Genomic DNA, 13,273 nt, shown 5'->3' with positions numbered 1-13,273 from the left:
TATTATCATTAAATTCGCATGAAAAGGGAAGGTGTGGAGCCTTCATCCTAGAGCAACAAGTATAATCATATCTCAAGCACAGTTCCCGAGCATACCAATGCAACATATGAATTTGATCCCATAATAGTTTCCCTTTTTGAGTCAAGCGATAATTCCTAAAGTATTCACGTTGATCCAACGTTACTCCCGTTATAAAGTTGAATGGGGTTTTCTCAGGATTATCAAAGTAGTACATAATATCTTTTACATAATGAGCATCGAGGGTTTTAGGAGGTTCCCCATCTCCATGAGAAGCAAGTACACCTAATTTTTTTCGTATTTCATGTTCCATATCCATAACTAAAGATAGAGAACAAATAAGAACATCAAATAAAAATTACTTAGTGATAAAGCAAACAAGCACACACGAGAATATTCACCCCACGCTATAACTCCCCGGTAATGGCACCAAAAAAAGGTCTTGATAACCCACAAGTATAGGGGATCAATTGCAGCCTCTTTTGATAAGTAAGAGTGTCGAACCCAATGAGGAGCTAAAGGTAGAACAAATATTCCCTCAAGTTCTATCGACCACTGATACCACTCTACGCACGCTTGACATTCACTTTACCTAGAACAAGTATGAAACTAGAAGTGCTTTCTAGGTGTTGTTGGATAGGTATGCAAGAATATAAAGATCACGTAAATATAAACTAGGGGCTGTTTAGATAGAGAAGAAATAAAGTTAGTATAGAGAGTGTGGAAAAGTGGTGGTAGGAGTTGCGGAGTTGTCCCTAAGCAATTGACTACTTTACTAGACCGATAGCAAGTTTTATGTGGGAGAGGCCACTGCCAGCATGTCATCCCTGACTTGGAATTCTATGCACTTATGATTGGAACTATTAGCAAGCATCCGCAACTACTAACGTTCATCAAGGTAAAACCCAACCATAGCATTAAGATATATTGGTCCCCCTTCAATCTCGTTTTATAACATCCCAAAATTCTAAATTTTGGAATGTTATATTAAAAAAATAGTTATGATTGATTGTTTGATGGATTGTGTGAAGTTGAGTGACATTCGAAACTTTTCTAAAGTTAAATGAGAGGGAATAAAAGGACTTTCCCAAACTTTCACTTTGCTTTTATGATCTCCGTGAATTAAAATTCTTTTCAAATACAAAACCCTATAGAGGAGATGACATGACTTCTTCCATTTTAATAAATGAAAAGGGTTTTTGAAAATATTTGAATTTCACTTGGAAATATTTCAAATTTAGAAACTTCAAGCAACTCAATGATTTTCATGAGGGAATATAAAATGACTTCTTCAAACATATGAAATACGAGTTGGGAGTTTAAAAGAAATCCAATTTAAAGTCCTTTTGAAATTATTTTCAATTGGGAGTTATTTGGGTTTTATTCAAATTATTTTTCTCCAAAAATATAATGTATGGAAATTAGGGTAAAATGATTCCCTACATCAGAAAATTGGAGAGAAATAAATTTGAATTAATTTTGGTATTTTCAAAATGATTTTTGTTGGATTTTATTAGAGCAGTAGCACTCTTTGCTTTATTTGAATTTTTGTGGATTTTAGTTGAAGCTAGAATAATGTTCATCTTGTAGGAAATATTTTTCTGAAAATTTTGATATATTATATGCCTATAGTATATTTTGTATTTATTTTGATTTATTTTTTGTCTCTGAGTTTGTTTAAAAAAACAAATTATTTCGCGCAGCGCGAGGCCAGCCGGCCCAGGAAGGGGCCCAGCCAGCGCCCAAACCAGGCCATGGCCCAACGGCCATTCTGCTCGCCCCGAGCTCCGCTCGGAGACTCCGCCGCCAGCACGCCGTCCGCCGCCGCCGTGACCGACCCAGCCACCTCCGCGCCGCCTTGCCCCCTCCTCCATGCAACCCCTCGCCCCCCTCTATATAAGCCCGCGCTGCCGACGCCTTTTTCCTCTCTGCCGCGCCATGCCGCCCCCTCCTGCATCTCGCCGCCGCCTCGCCGGAGTTGCCGCCGTCGCCCCACACCTCCCGACCGAAGCCGCCCCCTCCATCCTCACCACCGCACTGCACCGAGCCCCTGACGCCTTCGCCGCCACCGGAGATCCACTGGAGCCGCCGCCCCGTCTACATCCAAGCCGCCACCGGCAGCCACCATCGCCGCGGTAAGCCACTGGCCGCCCTCGTCCGTCCGATCCAAGATCTACGGTTAGGATTAGATCTGTTCGTTTTTTTAGTTTCAATCGTTTTCTTTAAGTAGTAAACGTTCGTTGTTTTAGTGTTTGCAGTGAATGATTTTTGTCTTATAAGTTTCTACAGCGAGCGTTCGTTAGATAGATTTTTCTTTTTCTGTTTAATTTCGGCTAGGGACCCATCAGTGAATATTTTATTTATAGATTAGTCCCTGATCTTCAAACCTTCGTTACTTTTTACTCGTTTGTCCAAATCCAATGAAACCAACGCCCACTTCTTCATTATGATCCCCTCTATCCAATAAAACAACTTAAACATGTTTTTGAAAGTTTAATATTTGAATTCCAAACAGTTTTCTAATCAAACTTCTTTTGTTCGTAACTCGAGTTTTATAACTCCGTTTGAGTTGAGCTTTTTGCAAATCGAAGATCTTGACCTAAACTTTCTGGTAAGGCCAAATTCACTTAATTTTGGTACTGTTAGAAATTGTTTTATGCTCCAAGAGTAAATTGTTTGTTTTCTAAGTTTTCCGAGATCTTCTCTTCGATTCTTTTGCATGACTGCTTATGTATGCAATTGCTTGCTCGCGATAGATTGACCGGAGTGTGACGAATAGAACCATGAGGAGTATTGAGTGTGAATCATCTTCATCAACAGTAAGAGGCAAGTTCACACTTTGATCATATCCCTTTCATACCCAGTTTTTATGCATTAGTTTCAACCCTCAAACATTGCATGAGTAGGATTGATAACATGTGGGTATTGGGAAGTAGTTGAAGAGGTAGTACCTATTGCCCTGTTTATTACCAAACCCTTGGGAGTTACTTCAACGTTATGCTTATATTGCCATGCTATGCTAGTAGACATGGATTGGGTGAGTGTATCCATGACAGATATGAGATTGTTATTTAATGGTTTATTTAAGGTGGCAACTTTAACACACATCTTGGTGGACTGAGGCACCTGGGTATTCCAGCGATTGCCTATTTTTTATGGACCGCCACCCAGGCTCAAAGAGATCATAAGATTATTCATGCTAGAAACTTCCGTGTGCAGCCACAAGCTACTATGGGCTCTAGCATAGTTGATTAAGTCGTGCGAACTCTTACAGTAGACTAGCAGATGTAGGGGAAAGTAGGTGTAACTGTCTACCCGATCGTAAGGTGCTAGTGCTTCTGAAAGACTATGTCTCGGTCATCCGTTTCTCAAACACCATGTAGTGCGAGAAATCCAATGGAGGAGATCGAGTCTTGTGGGTAAAAGTGCGCAAACCTATGAAGAGTGTACAAACTAATCACGATTAACCGTGTCCCCGGTTATGGACATCTTGAGTATCTAGTACTTGGATTATCATGTGAATCTCATCATGTTACTTTAATTTAATTTGTTGGGTTTAATGATGATGTTTAATTGGGATTGAGAGGGTGTCTACCTTCTCAATGTTTATCAACCACCATGATAGTTAAATAAAATTTATTCCTTTGATGTAGGGAAAAATTGGCTTTTCGCAAAACATTGTAACCATAGAGCTTTTCCACCAGCCATATGTGCATGTAGTGATAGCTATTGTTTCATCTTTTTTCCTATGGTGTGAATTTGCCAGTACATTCAATGTACTGACCCTCTGTGGCTACAACGTCTCATGTTGCAGGAATCTTACGACGATTAAGTGAAACGTTAGGGTTATGATTTCTACACTCAACTTTGTCGTTGGTGTTGATGGGAATCCACAACCTTGTTGTTACTTCCGTTATTTGGATTGAGGTAATCGTATTTACGTTATTTTATACATGTGATTTACCTCTGCTATAAATCCTCGAGTACTGTGTGTGTCAGCATACCGATCCAGGGATGGCACTTAAGCACAGAGACTCGACCGTCTGAGGTCGGGTCGCTACAACATGGTATCAGAGCACATGTTGACTGTAGGACGTGACCCTAGAAACTGGCAAGCCCATAGGAAAGATTTTCTCTACTACTTTATTTTCAAAAAGATCTCTTACCTCTCTTCTCTTCTGAGCTTATTCAAATATTCCCTTTTAGTTAGACTATACCCTTTTCACTTTTGACCACATGAAGATACAAGTAATGAGACCACTCCAAGAAGTACAAGATATTGGATAACTAAGACCACTTTGGAATAAAGAGGATTTTTACCGTGCATTACAATGATGGAAACTACAACGGTTGAAGACTCCGAAGACTAGGAGAATTTGAAGGCTTTGAAGATTTTCTAAATTTGTATGACCTAGGAAGGCTACCCCTTATACTTGGCAGACTAAGGAAGTTGTCAATACCCGAGATCAAGGTGTATTGGAGAAAGACTAGAATATGGAGCATTAGAACTCGAAGTTTTAGTCAAGGAAAACCCTAAGACAGGAGATATCAATTATGAATGATAGCTCATGGCAATGACAAGGGCAAAAACACGGTTATCCGTGATGTCATCGCCCGCTGATGCTATTGTCACCGTGCTGAGTTAAGCATGCATTACGTTGGAAGAATTGGATGACAAAAGGGCTAATGGAGCACCTACCAGCAAGAGATCAAGTTTTAACCTTTGCTGGTGTATCACTAGGATATGGAGTATTACATCAAGAAGTTTAAGATGGACCTTCAGGAAGCTGTATTTAACAAAGAAGTGTTAGGTGAAGAACTCAGGACCCAGAAGCTGAAAGTAGCTAAGCTGGAGGAGCAAAACCTCAGGATACCGGAGATTCGTCAGGAGCTGAAGGATAGAAGGACATGGTTCATGTCAAGGAGGCTCAAACCTAGAAGTTTGGAATGCAACTCCAGAATATTAAAGGACGTCGGGAGAAACTTCGCATCAACAGAGATGATCTGGCAAAAAAAACTTGATAAGGACAAGCACGATCGGAAGAAGCCATCGAAGACATGACCAAGACTTGAAGAGTTTGACGACCTTGAAGATTTATTGACCTTTAGAAGACCAAACCCCGTTATACCTATGTTAGATGCGACGTTTGTGAGCTGTCGTTTGTTTGTTGTTTTCCGACAGCCACAAGATAAAATTTGTCCTTTCAAAACTATTGTTGTATTGTGTGTACCCCTCCCTATCTCTCTTATCTCACCCCAAAACCCCTGGACCCAATAGAGGATGAATGGAGATTAACTCATATTATCTGGACCGATGAGTCAATTGGAAATGGACCAATGGATTCAGAACATGGAGGATCACATGAAGAATAACCCAATAGCCAGAAAGGATATGGCCCAGCATGCTCTTCAATGCTTTGAAAGAGGTGCTGCTACTTGGTGGAGGATGTACCAAACCATCAATGGATGGCGGAGAATAACCACTCAGGAAGAATTTAAGTTGACTCTGCTAAAGTCTCGGCTTGTGTCCCGGAAGTTGAAGCCTTATGGAAAGGATATGCAGAAACCCTATCCATGCAAGTTTTGTGAATAAATAGGACACAACCATAAAGAACACAAGGATGAATGCCCTAATTGTGAAGGAAGTCACCGAGCTGAAGAATGCCCAACTAGGCAGATTACTTGTTTCTTGTGTGAAGGAACTACCCACTACCCTGCCCAGTGTCACATTTACCCCATGGTCCAAAGAACCATCCAGCAGAAGAAAGAAGCAATGAAAGGAGCCCTCATGGAAATTTTAGAAGAACCTGTGATGAAGGAAGAGGTGGAGGACACACACAAAGGAAACAAAATTAAAGCCTGCACCAAGTCATGCTATTCATGTGGAGAAGAAGGACACATCTCCCAAGGTTGTCTGAATGGAGATCTAGTAGAATTCCCGATAGACGAAGTAAAGTATGACCCACAGGAAATAGAAGCCTTGATTGAAACGGAAAAGTCCAGGAAGAGAAGAAGATTGTATCCCAGGAAGGACCTGAGCCATATCAGCTGTTTCAGATGCAAGGAGTCAGGGCACTACTTCAACAGTTTCCCAAAAAGGAAGCCGAGGATCCAAGGAGGCTATGTAATCACAAGGAAACCTCGAGACTTGACAGAAGTAATATGTTTCTTCTGTAATGAAGCAGGGCACTTTGCAAGAGATTGTCCCAAGGAGAAAGAGACTTGTGCTAATAGTTGAGTCTGTGAGAAGTATAGTAGAAGTAATGAGAACATTTTTTTATTGAGGTGTTGAGTTGAGGCCTGTAATGGAAGTGCAGGAGATTGTAATACTTTGAAAATTAATGAAGTTAGCATCATTGGTAAAGATTTGAATTTTATGAGCAGTGACAGTATGACGAAAGATCTTGACCAATTTTGAGGATATGAGAAATATGGTCTATGGAGATTGGAGCATTTTAAGGGTGGTAGTACCCTGTGAGGAGATTTGACCTCTGGAGTGGATTATGATATTCCATGGAGTGGACTTCGGACAAAATAAGAATGAGTTTTGTCTCGATATGTGGGATACCCCAAGAATATGAAGGGTTGAAGTATTATGGGATATAAAGGATATATAAGGTTGGTAATATGGAGAAATTGTAACTCCATGATGAGTTTGAGTAATCACTTCTTAGTTTGGTACTAGTAGAAGGAAGGGAGACGGTACAGTTGGATGGATTTAAGGAAATGCTAGGAAGTTGGATGTTGGAATAATGATCGGTTGTCCCGAGGATGATCTCAAGGTTTGCAAGTGATGAGATGGGCCATAACCCACAGGCCCCAGGACCTGCCAAGAAGCAAACACACTTTTGCTAAAGGAAAAACCCTAGAAGAGATTTCGACCTTACCCATCGACGATTTTATAGGAGTAACGCAAAACCTGAGAGTTTTGAAGGAACGATAGATGTTTGTTTGGCCTGCGGAATCAACGGATATATCCGAACTTAGTTCGTTGACAAGAGAAATTCTACAATGCTTGAGAGGATGACCAAGTGTTAGAATGCGAGATTCGCTAAACCGTATACAAGGTAATGATTTGGGTGCAGGATGTATTGATCACCATACCGACTTACTCTTATTATTCGCTTTGCTATGTGGGATGGTAAATCTGAGTGACTTACCCATAGTAGAGAGACGACGATCAAAACCTTGTTTAAACCTTAGAATGGTATAAGTACTTTTCCTTGTACAAGGCAGCTGTTGCCAATCGTAAGACATACGATGAGAATGAAGCCTAGACCCATTTCCTGCAGGAGCAACCATAAATTGATGACCACCATGAGATATCGATAGCTGTTTAGTATTAGCGGCAGACCGATCAGCTAAGAAGACCATGTCACAGCAAAACCATACCCGGATGAAAGGACAGGAGTATTGAAGGAAAAGTTATGCCACTACCGGAAGAGCCCAAAAAAGGAAATTTTCCAGAGAATCTGAGAAGACCGACACTGTCAAGAATAACGATGGAGTATATGAGTTTTGATGGAACTGTAACCATGCTTCTAAGGGTGGTAGCACCCCAGACCCCGCGTGATCATAGATGGATTTTGAGAAGACCCTGAACCTAACCTATTTCTTGCTAGCCTCTCCAAATCTCTAGGACGACATTCATTTTAAGGGTGGTAGGTTTGTAACATCCCAAAATTCCAAATTTTGGAATGTTATATTAAACAGAAAGTTATGATTGATTGTTTGATGGATTGTGTGAAGTTGAGTGACATTCGAAACTTTTTGGAAGTTAAATGAGAGGGAATAAAAGGACTTTTCCAAACTTTCACTTTGCTTTTATGATCTCCATGAATTCAAATTCTTTTCAAATACAAAACCCTAGAGAGGAGATGACACGACTTCTTCCAATTTAATAAATGAAAAGGGTTTTTGACAATATTTGAATTTCACTTGGAAATATTTCAAATTCAGAAACTTCAAGCAACTCAATGATTTTCATGAGGGAAGATAAAATGACTTCTTCAAACATATGAAATATGAGTTGGGAGTTTAAAAGAAATCCAATTTAAAGTCCTTTTGAAATTATTTTCAATTGGGAGTTATTTGGGTTTTATTCAAATTATTTTTCTCCAAAAACATAATATATGGAAATTAGGGTAAAATGATTCCCTACATCAGAAAATTGGAAAGAAATAAATTTGAATTAATTTTGGTATTTTTAAAATGATTTTTGTTGGATTTTATTAGAGCAGTAGCACTCTTTGCCTTATTTGAATTTTTGTGAATTTTAGTTGAAGCTAGAATAATGTTCATCTTGTAGGAAAAAAAATTCCGAAAATTTTGATATATTATATGCCTATAGTATATTTTGTATTTATTTTGATTTATTTTTTGTCTGTGAGTTTGTTTAAAATTAAAAAAAACAAATACTTTCGGGCCGCGCTAGGCCAGCCGGCCCAGCAAGCTGCCCAGCCAGCGCCCGAACCAGGCCACGGCCCAACGGCCATTATGCTCGTCCCCGAGCTCTGCTTGGAGACTCCGCCGCCAGCACACCGTCCGCCGCCGCCGTGACCGACCCGGCCACCTCCGCGCCGCCTTGCCCCCTCCTCCACGCAACCCCTCGCCCCCCTCTATATAAGCCCGCGCCGCCGCCACCTTTTTGCTCTCTGCCGTGCCGTGCCGCCCCCTCCCGCATCTCGCCGCCGCCTCACCGGAGTTGCCGCCGCCGCCGAGCTTCCTCGCCGTCGCCTCGCACCTCCCGACCGACGCCGCCCCCTCCATCCTCACCGCCGCACCGCACCGAGCCCCTGACGCCTTCGCCGCCACCGGAGACCCACCGGAGCCGCCGCCCCGTCTACATCCGAGCTGTCGCCACCGTCTCCCTCGCCGCCGGCAGCCACCGTCGCCGCGGTAAGCCACCGGCTGCCCTCGTCCATCCGTTCCAAGATTTACGGTTAGGATTAGATCTGTTCATTTTTTTAGTTTCAGCCATTTTTTTTAAGTAGTAAACGTTTGTTATTTTAGTGTTTGCAGCGAACCGTTTTTGTCTTATAAGTTTCTACAGCGAGCGTTCGTTAGATAGATTTTTCTTTTTCTGTTTAGTTTCGGCCAGGGACCCATCTGTGAATATTTTATTTACAAATTAGTCCTTGATCTTTAAACCTTCGTTACTTTTTACTCGTTTGTCCAAATCCAACGAAACCAACGCCCACTTCTTTATTATGATCCCCTCTATCCAGTAAAACAACTTAAACATGTTTTTGAAAGTTTAAAATTTGAATTTCAAACAATTTTGTATTCAAACTTCTTTTGTTTGTAACTCGAGTTTTATAACTCCGTTTGAGTTGATTCTTTTTGCAAATCGAAGCTCTTGACCTAAACTTTCTGATAAGGCCAAATTCACTTAATTTTGGTACTGTTAGAAATTGTTTTATGCTGCAAGAGTAAATTTTTTGTTTTCGAAGTTTTCCGAGATCTTCTCTTCGATTCTTTTGCATGAGTGCTTAAGTATGCAATTGCTTGCTCGCGATAGATTGACCAGAGTTTGACAAATAGAACCATCAGGAGTATTGAGTGTGAATCATCTTCATCAACAGTATGAGGCAAGTTCACACTTTGATCATATCCCTTCCATATCCAGCTTTTATGCATTAGTTTCAACCCTCAAACATTGCATGAGTATGATTGATAACATGTGGGTATTGGGAAGTAGTTGAAGAGGTAGTACCTATTGCCATGTTTATTACCAAACCCTTGGGAGTTACTTCAGTGTTATGCTTATATTTCCATGCTATGCTAGTAGACGTGGATTGGGTGAGTATATCCATGACAGATGTGAGATTGTTATTTAATGGTTTGTTTAAGGTGGCAACTTTAACACACATCTGGGTGGACTGAGGCACCTGGGTATTCCAACGATTGCTTGTTTTTTTCATGGACCGCCACCCAGGCTCAAAGAGATCATAAGATTATTCATGCTAGAAACTTCCATGTGCAGCCACAAGCTACTATGGAATCTATCATAGTTGATTAAGTTGTGCGAACTCTTATAGTGGTAGACTAGTAGATGTAGGGGAAAGTAGGTGTAACTGTCTACCCGATCGTAAGGTGCTAGTGCTTTTGAAAGACTATGTTTCGGGCATCCGTTTCTCAAACACCATGCACTGCGAGAAATCCAACGGAGGAGATCGAGTCTTGTGGGGAAAAGTGCGCAAACCTCTTCAGAGTGTACAAACTAATCATGATTAGCCGTGTCCCCGGTTACGAACATCTTGAGTATCTAGTACTTGGATTATCATGTGAATCTCATCATGTTACTTTAATTTAATTTATTGGGTTTAATGATGATGTTTAATTGGGATTGAGAGGGTGTCTACCTTCTCAATGTTTATCAACCACCATGATAGTTAAATAAAATTTATTCCTTTGATGTAGGGAAAAAATTGGCTTTTCGCAAAATATTATAACCATAGAGCTTTTCCACCAGCCATATATGCATGTAGTGATAGCTATTGTTTCATATTTTATCCTATGGTGTGAATTTGCTAGTACATTCAATGTACTGACCCTCTGTGGATACAACGTCTCATGTTGCAGGAATCTTAGGATGAGTAAGTGATACGTTAGGGTTACGATTTCTACACTCAAATCTGCCGTTGGTGTTGTTGGGAATGCACAACCTTGTTGTTACTTCCGCTATTTGGATTGAGGTAATCGTATTTACGTTATTTTTTACATGTGATTTACCTCTGTTATAAATCCTCGAGTACTGTGTGTGTCAGCATACCGATCCAGGGATGACACTTAAGCACAGAGACTTGACCATCTGAGTCGGGTCGCTACACCTATGCATCAATTTCTATGCTAGGTTGAAGCTTCTGTCACTCTTGCCCTCCAATACATAGTCCTATCGACATACAACTAACCCTATGGTGTGACCCACGCGCGCGCTTAGATGACGGGAACCAAAGGATAGCAACATAACCACAAGCAAATTAAACCAATCATAGCAATTCACCAATTACCCAAAGGACAACGAAAATCTACTCAGACATCAGAGGATGACAACACATCATTGGATAATAATACGAAGCATAAAGCACCATGTTCAAGTAGAGGGTACAGCGGGTTGCGAGAGAGTGAACCGTTGAATATAGATGGGGGAAGGTGATGACGATGTTGGGGAAGATGACGGAGGTGTTGGTGTAGATCGCGGTGATGATGATGGCCCCGACGGCGTTCCGGCGCCACCGGGAGTGAGGGGGAGAGAGCGCCCCTTCTTCTTCTTCTTCTTCCTTGACCTTCTCCCTAGATGGGATAAGGGTTTCCCCTCTTGTCCAGGGTCTCCATGGCGTGGGAGGGGCGAGAGCCCCTCCGAGATTGGATCTGTCTCTCTGTCTCTTTCTATTTCTGCGTTCCTTGATTCTGCCTTTTCACTTCTTATTATATATCCGGAGATCCGTAACTCCGATTGGATTGAGACCTTCAACACGATAATTTTTTTTCCGGAAATTAGCTTTGTTGCGGCAAAAGAAGAGCAGCAACCGCCTTACAGGGTGCCCACGAGGGTCAGGGGCGCGCCGACCCCCTGGGGCGCGCCCCCCTACCTCATGGGCCTCCCAAGCATCGTCTCACGTTGATTCTTCTTCCCAAAAATCATAAATATTCCAAAAATATTCTTCGTCCGTTTTTATCCTGTTTGGACTCCGTTTCATATGGATATTCCCCGAAACCAAAAATATGCAACAAACATGAACTGGCACTGGGCACTGGATCAATATGATAGTCCCAAAATAGTATAAAAATTTGCCAAAAATATGTAAAAGTTGTAGAATATTGGCATGGAACAATCAAAAATTATAGATACGACAGAGACGTATCATGTTTCACCATGCCACAGAAGCTCCTCCTTGCACTCCTCATCACTTCCAGGAAGCTACGCCAGTACTTCCAAGGCCACCCTATCATGGTCGTCCCAGCCTACCCTATGGAGAGGGTGCTTCGAAGCCGCAACACCACAGGAAGGGTTGCTGAATGAAACATCGAATTGCAGGTGTTTCACCTGGAGTTCAGCGCCACCCGAGTCATCTAGGGCGCAACCCTCGCTGACTTCGTGACTGAATGGACTGACGAACCAAGTCAAGAAGTGGGCGAGGACCGCTCCCTCGCCCCGAAGCACCTGAGGGTTGGGTCATGTACTTCGATGGTGTGTTCGCACGTCAGGGCACGGGGGCTGGAGCCGTGCTCATCTCACCTACCCAAGATAAGCCCTACTATGTCGCTCAGCTCTGCTTCCAGCACAGGAAGAAGGTTGATGTCTACTACGCAACCTTCTTCTTGTAGACGTTGTTGGGCCTCCAAGTGCAGAGGTTTGTAGGACAGTAGCAAATTCCCCTCAAGTGGATGACCTAAGGTTTATCCATCTGTGGGAGGCGTAGGATGAAGATGGTCTTTCTCAAGCAACCCTGCAACCAAATAACAAAGAGTCCCTTGTGTCCCCAACACACCCAATACAATGGTAAATTGTATAGGTGCACTAGTTCGGAGAAGAGATGGTGATACAAGTGCAATATGGATGGTAGATATAGGTTTTTGTAATATGAAAATATAAAAAAGCAAGGTAGCAAGTGGTAAAAGTGAGTGTAAACGGTATTGCAATGCTAGGAAACAAGTCTTAGGGTTCTTACTTTTATAGTGCAAGTTCTCTCAACAATAATAACATACATGGATCATATAACTATCCCTCAACATGCAACAAAGAGTCACTCCAAAGTCACTAATAGCGGAGAACAAACGAAGAGATTATTGTAGGGTACGAAACCACCTAAAAGTTTTCCTTTCTGATCGATATAGTCAAGAGTCTATAGTAAAATAACATGAAGCTATTCTTTCCCTTCGATCTATCATAGAGTTCATACTAGAATAACACCTTAAGACACAAATCAGCCAAAACCCTAATGTCACCTAGATACTCCAATTTCACCTCTAGTATCCGTGGGCATGATTATACGATATGCATCACACAATCTCAAATTCATCTATTCAACCAACACAAAGTACTTCAAAGAGTGCCCCAAAGTTTCTACCGGAGAGTCAAGACAAAAAGGTGTGCCAACCGCTATGCATAGATTCCCAAGGTCACGGAACCTGCAAGTTGATCACCAAAACATACATCAAGTAGATCACATGAATATCCCATTGTCACCACAGATAAGCACAGCAAGACATACATCAAGTGTTCTCAAATCCTTAAAGACTCAATCCAATA

The sequence above is a fragment of the Triticum aestivum genome, chromosome 4B (assembly GCF_018294505.1).
Source record: "Triticum aestivum cultivar Chinese Spring chromosome 4B, IWGSC CS RefSeq v2.1, whole genome shotgun sequence".
Lineage (NCBI taxonomy): Eukaryota > Viridiplantae > Streptophyta > Magnoliopsida > Poales > Poaceae > Triticum > Triticum aestivum.
This window is presented reverse-complemented; position numbering follows the sequence as displayed.